Source organism: Miscanthus floridulus, chromosome 7 (genome assembly GCF_019320115.1).
Source record: "Miscanthus floridulus cultivar M001 chromosome 7, ASM1932011v1, whole genome shotgun sequence".
Lineage (NCBI taxonomy): Eukaryota > Viridiplantae > Streptophyta > Magnoliopsida > Poales > Poaceae > Miscanthus > Miscanthus floridulus.
Window position 1 is genome coordinate 134,840,377 of NC_089586.1, and position 12,859 is coordinate 134,853,235.

Consider the following 12,859-nt stretch of genomic DNA (forward strand, 5'->3'; position numbering starts at 1 on the left):
AAATGTGTTACTTTATATTATCTTTTATAATGCATATACGGGTAATTTGAATGCAAATTTAAGGGTTATTTTATATTATCTTTTATAATGACAAAGGTGAATAATTTATAAGAAAAAATATTAGGGGTTGTTTAAAATTATTTTTTATTATGGTAGAGATGGGTAATTCAGATATAAATTTATGGAGTTAATTTGAATTATATCTTTTATAGTAATAAAAGATGTGGGTAATTCAGAAGCAAATTTAGAGTGGTTATTTTGAATTATCTTTCATAATAGCAAAGGTTGATAATTAGACACAAATTTAGGGGTTATTTGAATTATCTTCCACAGTGGAAGATGTGGGTAATTTAAATGCAAAATCATGGGGTACTTTATGTATTTTTCATAATGCCAAAGGCGGGTAATTTTTTAAAAACAAAATAGATCCAATGGCTCTAATCACCAATGATGATTGGTCCACCAAATTAAAGGCGAGATGTTTCTGATTAATGAGAAATTATAAGATTTATCTTTTTCTAGGGGTGCTTTCTTCTTACATGTCTACTGATAATTAACTTGGAGGCTCCAACTATTATTATAGATCATAATGTTTTTCTTTTCAAATTAAAGAAGCCACGTGACTACATTGATGAAGGGTGGCTTGTTTTAGAATGTGTGTAGAAAATTTTGAATGCTACAATGGTAAGTAATATGAAATGGAGGGAATATTAATAGTCGGCTTAATTCACACAAATATCACACAATAGTTAATTAGTTGCCAATACATAAAGCTGTGTCGTAAGGGATCAAATTAATAGCGGCCAATTAAAGATATCTCATGAATAGAGAGAGAAGCATGACATGACTAATTAATTATAAGCCACATTTACTTCATCCATCTACCTTTACATAAGAGCAAGGCTAATAATACAGCCGGCTTGCTGGCTGTAAGGTTCCTTGCAGCCTTCTCTTAGCCCACTCATATAGTAGTTAGCTCTTTACAGTTAATACATGGCACACTTGTCTCTCTCACAGACTTTCTTGGTTCTTGTGTCCAAGCCGGCTGTAAGCTTACAGCCCGCTTCTCCTCTCTCTCCTCCCCTCTCTCCTTCATCTCAGCATTTAGTCGGCTTACAACCTATTATTATACTTGCTCTAAGCTTGGAAAAGAGGAAGCATCACATCCATAAGATAAGAGAAATCGTATCGTTAGATTTAGAACAAGGTCTCTCATCTGATGGCTCTTGTCAAAACCAATGATGCAACAATGCCTCTCTTTTGTGGTGGTCACTACGATTATAGCATTGGTCCTGTCGCTCTACTTCGTTCAAGGACACGGACAAGCAATTATAGGTACTTTAACTAGTACTTTGTTCTTGTCATTTTACATGGCGTCAACATGAGTTGACTTTGATCATTACTTTTCACATGTTGCAGCGGATTGCAATAAGCTCGAAGGATGCACCCTTGACAAGTGCCACCAGCTATGTGTCTCGTTGGGATACACCAATTTTGCTTCACCTTGCTCGGCGTCCTAAAATGCTGCTGCGAGTATTGATCACCAGGAACTACATGTGTGCAATGATCAAATTGGAATAATATAAAAAAAATAAAGTTATTATATCTATATCTCGTCTTTTCTATCTAATAAACTAGAAAGTATTAATTGGTCAAATCAAGATCGACCCAATCACAATGCGAGCCCCCAAACATCATGAACCCTTGCATCTGTAAATTACGTGTTACACATCCGGCCCACAGGTTACATTACATCTGATCAAACACATCCAAAGGCTGACGTTGATTTGTCGCTGTCTCTCTTGCCTACCGTTCGTCTAAATGGCTGTTCACCCTTTTTATTTAGAATGGATTATTCTATCTTCTCTAGGGTTGGAAAATCATGTATGGCAGAGCTGGGTTGATTTGATTGGGCCTTTGTTTATACTACCTACTTACAAAATCAAGCCCAATAAGAAAGAAAGAACGAACCAACTGGTGGAAAAAGTGAGGGCCCATTAGTATCCAAACAAAAAAAGTGACGGCCCATGGCCCCACCCCGGCCCGAACTGGTGGAGGAGCAGCGCCTCGTCCGGTCCGGTGTGGCGTGTGGTGTACTGGCCCTGGCCGTGTGGTGTACTGGGCGGTGGTGGTGGTGGTGCATTCGCTGCTGCTTCGAGGGGGTGGGAGTCCTTTCCGGCGAGCCCACCACCGCACCGCACCCTACCCCAGGCGTCCTCGCCGGATGTCGGGGTTTGGACCCCGATGCTGACCCACTCGGCCGGCATCCCGCCGCCCTCTCTCTCTGCAGCTAGTAGCCCCTCCACGTCCTACTCCCTCCTCCGCCCTCTCCGACGATGCCGACGCCTTCCAGTCCCCAGAGCCGTCGCCTTTCCCCCGAGCGCTCGGCGCCGGTCCCCACCACCAGCCTCCCACCCGAGACCCCCCTCCGCCTCCTCCTCCGCCGCCCGGCGCCCTTCTCGGTCACGGCCGCTGGGACCTACCAGGGGAGGGGAGGACCCGCTCGTCTCCAAGCTCCGCACCCAGCTCGGCGTCATCCACCCGCTCCCGGCGCCCCCCGTCAGCCGCTCCGTCGTCGGCCTCTTCGCCCTCTTCTTCTTCGTCGGCGCCGCCTTCGACAAGCTCTGGACGCTGCGCAAGCGCCGCCGCGCCGAGCGCGAGCTCAAGGTCAACGGCTCCTGGCCGCAGGTGCCCACCCCGAGCTTCTCCCTCTTCCTCGAGGAGAAGGACCTGCAGCGCAAGGAGTCCGTCGAGTGGGTCAACATGGTGCTCGGCAAGCTCTGGAAGGTCTACCGCACCGGCATCGAGAACTGGATCGTCGGCCTGCTCCAGCCCGTCATCGACAACCTCCAGAAGCCCGATTACGTCAACAGGGTCGAGATCAGGCAGTTCTACCTCGGCGAGGAGCCCCTCTCCGTCAGGAACGTCGAGCGCCTGCACCTCAAGGCGGGCCAACGACCTGCAGTCAGTTCCCCTTCCCCACCACCTACACCTAGTATAGCAGTAATGCTGTTTATTACTAGCAGTAGTAGTATCTTATCTTCTCTTCTCTCCAATGGATCAGCTAGCTATTGGTTCCACCCATCAAATCCATTAATTATGTGTTCCATCCAGGTACCAGATTGGCATTCGCTATGCCGGTGGAGCACGCATGGCATTGGCACTCTCCTTGAAGTTTACCAAAGTACCTGTCGTCGTGCCGGTTTGGGTTCGAGATTTTGATATCGATGGGGAGTTGTGGGTTAAACTGAGGCTCATACCAACAGAACCGTGGGTGGGAGCTGTATCTTGGGCTTTTGTGTCTCTCCCCAAGATTAAGTTTGAGCTTTCACTGTTCTGGCTATTCAATCTTATGGGTACACTCCTGCTTCTCCAAACTTTTGACATTTCCAGTTGCAACTAATTTCATCGCTCCTGATGTTGGAGACTGAGCACGGTTGGCGCCTTCTAGCGTGAATGTACTTATGGAATTTGGACTATTAATTTTCTTGCGTAAGATGCGTGGCTTTGGTAGACTGTTATTTATAGACGTGTCCTTGTAAACCATCATATACTTGTTCTGCACGTAGGTCTGGAGCTATTTCTGGGATACTATCGGATGTTTCATGCTTATAGGCAGTTTTTTGTAAAAAAACCATATACTTGTTAGCAATTGGTCATGGAAATATCACATAGGTTCCATTACTGTTATTTACATGTCATTATGGTCACATAGTTTTTAACTAATGAATGGAATTGTAACATGAGAGGTGCTTCTTATATTAAGATTAAAATAGTGTCAATATCCTCCATTTTTCTAGTATTTGGAATTTGGATGTTGGTAGACTCCTTGCAGAAGTCAGAAACCTGCAATCTTTTACCCCAAAAAGATCACTTTCCAAATTCAATAGCCACTCTCGAACACAATCAGCTTGTTGATGAGACACAAATCCAACACCCAAATTCAAATTGACTTTTTTGGGCAACATTCAGTTTCGTATGTAGTAGCTAGTAGGTGCTGTTCATTGTTTGTTTCTGACTGCGGACCTTTTCTGTTCTTTCTTTTCTCTTATATTTCTACAGCATCATGTGTTACAAATTTGATACTTGGCTAACAATATGCTCACATCTTTTGCATGGACATGGTGCTTATCTCCACCAGCGATTCCTGTTCTGTCTATGTAAGCATGTCTGTCTTGTACAATAATTTATTCTTAGTAATCGAATGTTCCCTACAACTTGCAATTACTGTTGGTGCATTTATTCTCATTACATTGGCTATTTAGGTTATTTTTTGTAATGATAAGATTATTGTTGTTACACCTGTTCCCATCTTTGATCCTCATTAGTCTAAGTTTCGGATGATAGTTAAACGTTATAGTATGTGCTAGCCTTATAAAAGGGCGTACCCAGTGCAGAGAGCTCCCGCTCTGTGCGGGGTCTGGGGAAGGGTGTTAGTGGCAAGCCTTACCCTCGCCTGTGCAATGCGAGGAGACCGCGACTCGAACCCGGGACCTTCCAGTCACAGGCGGTAAGACTCTACCACTTGCACCAGGCCTAACCTTATAGTTTGTGAAATTTTACACAAGCTATTAAGCTAACATGGTTATTCCTGGTCATGCTTGGTTGCTTAATTGGATATCACCTAGTTCCTTTAGTGAATACGACTCACGGATTCCTTGAAATATCTCTAAGAATTTATGGTTAAAACATCTAGTTCATATAAAACTGCATGCCTGCCTACAACTTTAATGTAGTTAACTGATGTACATGTGATGTAGATAATATTTCAGTATTTTGTTTGTATGATGTATCAGGAAGTCCGCGGTTGTTCCTAAATGCAACGTTCTTTGGAACAGCTCTTTATTGAACAATTTTGTATGCTTGTATTTCACATAGAAAGGTCTTGTTCACAGCTAGCCACGACCTGATAAATTACAATCACCAGGTTTCTCACAGAACTTCTGACAGAAGATTTGCCACGTCTCTTTGTGCGGCCCAAAAAGATTGTCCTTGATTTTCAACAGGGGAGAGCTATGGGACCTGTTTCAGGAAGTGTTGCAAGTGATATAATTCAAAATGTTGCAAGTGACCTGATCCAAGAGGGGAATAAGGACTTTGTTGGAGAGCTATCGGTGACACTAGTTGATGCCAGGAAGCTTAGCTTTGTCTTATTTGGTAAGAGGTCTTTGTTTGCTGATTGAATTCTACGATTCATGGATAGATTTAGCATCTGCTTATTACTCCCTCCAGTCACAAATAAATGACGTCTCGGCCACACCGACACTGTTTCCAGGACACAAGTTTGACCGCTAACTTTTGTTATAATATATTTGAAACATATTGCAATTTGCAAAAATATGCAATTATGGAACTTTTTCATACAAATCTACTCATATCATTTTTAATATCTGAACCCAACATATAAAAATATTTTGTAACCAAAGTCTGGAATGGCTGACTTCAGACAACCCAAAAATGTCATTTATTTGTGACTGGACGGAGTAGTTAAGAGCCGAGATCCAGTTCATCAATTGTTGTATTAAGTAAGAAAATGTTGTAAATGAAAAATTTCCTTTTGGTAAATGAAGTCCAAAAGTAGAATACAGTAGGCCTAACAAATTTGGGGCCAACGTAAAATGACTTCCATATTTTCTAGGCTTGGCAAGATTAGTTTTATCCTGTCGAAAGTAGCACAGTTTTTTTTTTTTAGCTGAGCTATATTTGCTAAGGAATTGGTTGAATGTTAATATCTCGACTGAAAGAAGTACATAGCTGAGTGGTACTACCCTGAAGTATGCTTGCTCTTAGTTCAGCCAAAATTATGCGATAGTATTTGGTGTTCGATAAAAATATCTGTATAAGCTGGAAAAAGCAGAAGTAAGAAAAGTCAACTCCTTTTGATATGCGACCAGTTTCATGTCGAACTTGACATTATACTTCTCGTGCAGGTAAGACGGATCCTTATGTTGTCATGATTCTTGGTGATCAAGTGATAAAGAGCAAGAAGAACAGTCAAACAACTGTGATTGGACTACCGGGAGAACCAATTTGGAATCAAGTAAAGTTTCAACACTCTGATCCCATGTGTGTTTTCTGAAAACTTATTTCATGCACACTATCATACTTATAGATACAACATCAAACAGGATTTCCATATGCTTGTCGCAAATCCCCGCAAACAGAAGTTGACCATTCAAGTGAAGGATTCAATTGGTCTAACTGACATCACTATTGGCACTGGAGAGGTAAATTTGAGTGTGTGCAGAAGGTTTCCTTTTTGCAATGCATGCCCATTTATATTTGATATATGACTGTGTCCAATATGCATAGATGGAAGACAGGTGAATGGGTCTGGTTTTCCCTGTCATCTTGGACATGTTTTGTTAAGTTGGGGATTGGGGTTTCTGATAGTATTTTTGTCAGGTTGAGCTAGGGTCACTTAAAGATACAGTACCTACGGACAAAATCGTGACTTTATATGGAGGATGGGGTTTGTTTGGGAAACGAGAGGCTGGGGAAGTTCTACTTCGGCTGACATACAAGGCATATGTCGAGGACGAAGAAGACGAGGCGGTGAGAAGTGAGTTTGGTGTGGGTTATGCCTCAGATGAGGATGTGCTGGACTACGTTGGTGGCATGAGCAAGGGTAGTGATTTCGTAGGTAAAGAAAGAGAAACTTTCATGGATCTCCTCGCCGCGTTGCTGGTAAGCGAGGAGTTCCAAGGCATAGTGTCATCCGAAGCAGGAAGCTCGTCGAGAGAAGGCGAGCAAGCGGGCAGTGGGCCAGAAAGCACTGACAGAGTCGTCACCTCTACTAGCACTAGTGCAGCGGTGGCTGATACAGAGGCATCCACCGTGTCAAACAGCTCCACAGGTGAAGCTAATGTTGTGTTGTGTGCGCTTTTCTGCTTGATTTGCTTAGCATGGTAGAGTATCTGCTTGGATTTTCTGACGTTGGCTGGTTGTGCAGATACGGCTCTGGTGTGGCTGGCGGCCATAACGAGTGTGATGGTGCTGGTGTCATCCAACCTCGGTGGCTCAGGCTATTTCAATCCGTGACCGTGAGTGAAGGCAGAGGTAGCATTTGCATTGGGGCGGAAAGGAATCTGCCGGCCAGCCTAACACTGCCTGGTTGGCTGCTGTGACTGAAGCTGGTTACTTCGTTGTAAAGGGTGACAACAAGAGAGTTTTTTCTCTCTCTTTTTTAGGGCCTCCTTCCGGCAAGTGAAGAGAGCCAAGTGTATATTCATTTTTGCCGTCACACCCTTCCGATTACTGAACATGGACCGGCATTTCTCTTCAGAGCTCCCCGCTGGCACCGCAGCTAGGACGAATACCTGAGCTGTGAGGAGCTGCCACTTATGACGGCCTGCCTGAGTGCCTGTCGGTGCCATTGCATTGCATTGTCGATGGATGGAGGCCAGTGGTGACGACGACACTGGCATGACTGCAGTGCCGTGCCATAAAAAATAATGTACTGTTAGGACCTTCCCAACGCTCCACCATGGCTGGGAGTTTCAGCCTCCACATAAAGCGTGCAGTGTCTAGATCGGATCGATTGGTGGTCTCATATCTTGTGAGAGTAGCTTGCAGAGGGACCAAACGCCTCATCTAACAAAAGCTACAAGCTCCTATTATTTCTTGCGTTGGGAGAAGTCTCGGTTGTGAGATTATTAACCCCGTTTCTCTTTTGCCTACGTGGACACTAGTTTTGAGTTAAAGCCAACATCCATGTTAGCTTGCATTGGTCCTGTCCTGTAATAACTGTACGTCTGTACCCAGGGCTGATCCAACTCATCGGAAGCTGCCACATATGCCATGTGATGTGCGTGCTACTGCTGTACTATTGTACTCCTTTTGTCTCAAAATTAGTATACTTCTAGGATTTTTATTGGAGATCGATGTGACTTAAAAATTACTCCATTCGTTCTAAATTATAAGTTATTCTAACTTTCTTACTACTAAATTTGTCAGATTTATATACGCTTGTGTTTTAGGATTTATACTACAACCGACACTATTTATACGAACAAATAGCTGATCTATTTCACGTAGTCTAAGAAACTGAGAGAGGAACATGTGTGTCCAATAGTATATACAAAAATAAGAATATATAAAATAGTCTTTGCTCTTGTCTCTCACCTCCACGTAGGCTATCTACTTAGCTAGCACCATTGCGGACGCCTTAAGAAAAAAGAATAGAGAGAGTACTCCCTCCATACTAAAAAAAATAAAGTCGTTTTGGACAGAGACACGGTCTCCAAAGTATAACTTTGACTACTTATTTTTATAAAGATATTTATCAAAAAAGTGATATATGTAATTTTTTGTGAAAGTATTTTTCAAGATAAATCTATACATATGGTTTTCACAGTTCCAAACTCAATAACTTAAAAGTTATTCATGATTTATATTCTCAATGTTTGATCCAAGCCTTGTCCAAAACGACTTCATTTTTTAGTATAGAAGGAGTATATACTATACTCATCGTATTCAGTTCCATTTCAAATGGTAACAGAGAATCACACTCGGAAGTAAGTGATTGGAGTTCATGCTAAAATCCTCTAAAATTCATATGGGACAAGCCATTATATGGTCGATCTAGTATCAATGTATAAGTTACATATGAGTTTTAGTGATCCACCGGACGTTTATTTCTTTTTTTTTCCCTGCGAACATCAAACATTTAACTAGAAATATAAAATATATATTTAGATACGTAACAAAAGCTATCTAAAAACGGTTTACCATCTATAACAGAGGGAGTAGATAGTTCATTTTTTTTTACTTTTATTTGATTTATTTTATTAACGTGATAGGCATGGCTTGTCCATGGTGGGCCATGCAGGCCTTGTGATGTGTGTGTATAAACAAAGGAGGGTGCTGGTGCTAAGCTCCCATGCTCCATTTTCAGGCATGCATGCAGATCCAGGCGACGACGAGCTTTCCCTCTGAGCATGAGGTCAAGGTGCGGGCGTCACTTTGCCTCCCATACATAACATAGGTCCATTCAATCTCTTGCTAGTACTAGTAGTATTAGCCATCTTGTTACTATACTTATTTTTGTTTTGTTTTTTTTTTTTTGAAATTTCACGCTTGGAAAAATGCCACACCACTGCACATTTTCAGTTTGGAGGATTAATGCTAGAACTAATAATAAATAAAGTACCAAAGTGTTTGCTTCCTCTTCCAAGATCTTTGCACACACCACTCCCGAAATAAACTATAAATTATCATATCTTTTCTGAAATACGATTTACGTATCATTAACAACGAGCTTCTGCCGAGCGCAGGAGCCGTAGCTTACCATCAGAAAAGAAGGGTAAGAGAGGAAGCGGAAAACCCACCCAACCCCCTGGTGGTCTGGCTGCTGCTGCATTCGTGGTGCGCTGAGCTGCGCATGCGGTGCGCTGCGGCGTGGTGGCCCAATCGAGGGTCCTGTTTAGTTCCCTTCCAAAACACCAAATTTTTTTTAAGGTTCTCCGTCACATCGAATCTTTAGTCGCATACCTGAAGCATTAAATATAAATAAAAAATAAAACTAATTACATAGTTTAGACGAAATCCACGAGACAAATCTTTTAAGCCTAATTAAAATATAATTAAACATTAATTACCAAATAACAATAAAAACGCTACAGCGTCGTTTTACCAAAAATTTCGACAACCATACTGGCCCCAACCAAACCCAAATGCAAGGCTGAGCCACTGGGCCTTTGGGGTTTGGGCTCCGTCGCCCTCGCGACTGGAGCTCGCTTCATGGCCATGGCAGTGAGTGAGTGGCCGTAGGCCAGGCAGGCAGCGCCGCCGCGCCGCTTCACGGTGGAGGTGGGCGAGGGGAAGAATGGCGGCCGGCGGTTACGAGGAGGAGAGCCATCCGCTGCGCATCTCCTCGATGCCGACGGCCACATCTTTGCTTCCGCAAGGTCCTCCCTCCATCTAACGCCCCGCCCCCAACTTGTACCTGCAGCGCGCGTGCGTCAAGCAAATCTGTGTAGATTTCTTTGCAAAATCCCTTCCTCTTCTTTTTTGAGAAATTTCCAGCAAGAAAAGGCGTATTCCCTTGAGTTTCTCGATTATATTGGTTGCGGTGGGAGTCCGATGCGATCTTCAGTGGGGAGACCGAGAAGCCGCAAACCGGATTAGCTAGGGGAAATGATGTTACCTTTGAGCGAGCTCATGTAAGGAACTGGGAATCCCCACTTTGTGGAGAAAGTTTCATCAGCTTGTATAGTGAGGGACAGTTTGTTCAGTCTCTAGTCTGTACATATATCCTTTCTGTGCTATCAGTGAAGGCATATGACTGTTGATCTATCTAAGCTATAGTAATATAGTAATTGGTAGTAATAGTATTTACCTTCTCGGTTTAACAGTTGTCAGGCCGACGCCACCATTGAGTCCATCCTTACCCTCAAAGGTCGTACAGGGAAACGAGTTGTCAGGCTATCAAAGTCACAGTACTTATAAATAGCGATGCCCTATTAGCTGGGTTGAAACCATGGCTGAAAGTACCGTTGGCTGATTTACTGTAAGAGAAAAATATCGTTCGTTGGCTAAAAAAGTATGGCTTATAAGCCAAACGAACAGGGCGCGAGTTAAATCACAAACCTGCACCCGAGACAATATATCTGTACTCGCGCCCGCCACCCGCCACGGGCAGCACTATGCACCCACGCGCCGCTATCCGCGGGCATGTTTTGCCCACGGGCATACCCGCATACCCACCAGAAGTATAAATGATGACATTTAACATAAGTATGTAACAGCTAACACAGAATGACAAAAGTATAAATAGATCACAACGTTCAATTATTCATCACACGTTCATAATCTCAATTCACCACAATCACAAATCACACAGCACAGTTCAATAGTTCACCACGGTCCACACATTCAACAATACAGTACAAGTACACATAGTTCGCCTCGTTCGGGCCTTCGACGGCGGCCCCAGAGCCGGCAAAAACAGGTCGTCCGCTCCGTCCGAGCCCTCGGTGGCGCCTCCAGAGTTGGCGGGAGGTGGCCGTTCTGATTCGTCCGAGCCCTCCGAGCCGAGGGAGGCGTGAAGCGGCAACGTGCCGACGAGGACCTACCGGGGTCGGGCAAGCCAGCCCCAAAGCGTCCTCGTATGATGGCATCAAGGTGAGTCAGGAGTTTTTTGTCATCCTTCCGTCCTAACAAACTTTTGGCGCAAACTGACCGCTATGTCCCTTGTAGCGTCAGAGGATGTGGGACTCTCCTGTGACTCGTCCCAAAAAAGATCCTCCTCCGGCAAACGTGCCCGGAGCCGGTTGGCGCCACGCCGGTGGAGGGCATGAGTGGCGTCGGGGCGGCCACAGCGTCGACTGAAGAGGCGTAGCCGATGGCTGCATCCATGGAAGAGCAGGCGGAGAAGGGTGTGTTCGGGGCGCCCGGGGCGGGTACGGCGCGGCCGGTCGTGCCTTTACGTCACCGGCGAAGGCAGCACGGTCGGAGCCATCGTCCGTGCTGGTGGTCATGTCCGTGGCAGGGTGGACGGAAGGGGGCGCGCCCGAGGCATCCTTCGCGGATGTGGCGACAGGGCAGGCCTCCGTGTCTGTGTCTCCCGCCCCCTCTATCGCTAGAGAAGCCGCTCTGGAGGAGCTGCCGTCGCCCGAGAGGTCGACGCCGCTTGAGGTCGGTGTGGGGACATCCCAGTCTCTGGTCCAGGTGGCTGCCCTCGATGAAACAACAGAGGAGAGGGAATGGAGGAGCGTCCACACGGAGTTTAGGGACGCGGTTCGCACCCTGACCACCATGCTGAGCTCGATGTGCGATATTGTTGCCCGGTTGGCCAGGTATAATATGATCGTGCTTTCGACCCTCATGTTCTCTTTCTGCGCCTCTAAGTCTTGTATTCTTCGTAGATCCTTATGGCCCGCAGCCGGGAGAAGTCACAGTTCCTTGCTAAGGAGATGCGGAGAAGTCGTATAGCTTGTTGTCACCCATCAGGAGGTGGCTGAGCTTGCCCCTCCTGTCCGAGAGGTGGCCGACCTCTGAGTCAAGGAGAAGGACGCTCGCGACGATGCCCATGAGGCCGAGGGGAAGCTCGTGGCCCTGATCGAGAGGGCACGCACGGACGCCGTGGAGGCCAAACAGCTATGGAAGGAGCGGGATGATTTGCTCTGGGCCATAGAAGAACTCTACACGGGGGCCGAGCTGGCTCACCAGGAGCGCGCCGATGTTCAGCAACAGATCAACCACCTCGAGGGTGAGCTTCAGTGGGAGAGGGACCTAAAGATTGTAGCCAAGGGCGTGTCCGTCGGGCTCACCGTGGAGGTCAATTAGTGCCAAGAAGAGGTCTGTCGCCTGGAAGCCGAGGTCACCCGGCAGCGCGATGAGGTAAGCCCTCCGGTTTCCCTTGTTGTCTTCCTCCCTGGAATCTATGGTAAGCCCTTTTGACATGGTCAGTACATGACTTGGGCAGGTCTTGATGACAAGCTTGGGGCGGAGGTGGTGAAGAGTCGTGGCCTAGAGAAGGAGCTCAGTGAGGTAAAGGACACCCTCTAGAAGGAGAGTGATGAACATGATAGTTTGCGCGTCGCTGTCCAACTGGTCTGCGATGAGCTCGAGCTGGCCCTAGAGCTGGAGACAAGCTCGCTCGTGGTTTGCGCCACCCGGATGATGGACCGGGCATGTGATATCGCAAGGGGCGTGCTTCGCTTTGGCGTTCACTAATCATTCGTGATCGTCCGTTCTCATCACGAGAACATCGATCTGGCGGTGATGAGCCAAGGCTTCGCGTCCATCTATACTGACATCGAGCTAGACGACATCAAGAAGGAGGTGGCCCCTTGGCACATGACCTTTCTGCCAAGATCGAAGATGAAATCACCCCCCCCCCCGAGGGGTTAGTTTA

The 12,859-nt window shown here is 45.7% G+C and overlaps 1 pseudogene; it reads left to right on the forward strand.

Annotated features, from left to right (window-relative positions):
- Nucleotides 1–2,105: 2,105 nt before the first annotated feature.
- LOC136468108 (calcium-dependent lipid-binding protein-like) lies at nucleotides 2,106–7,726 on the forward strand (annotated as a pseudogene).
- Nucleotides 7,727–12,859: the final 5,133 nt, after the last annotated feature.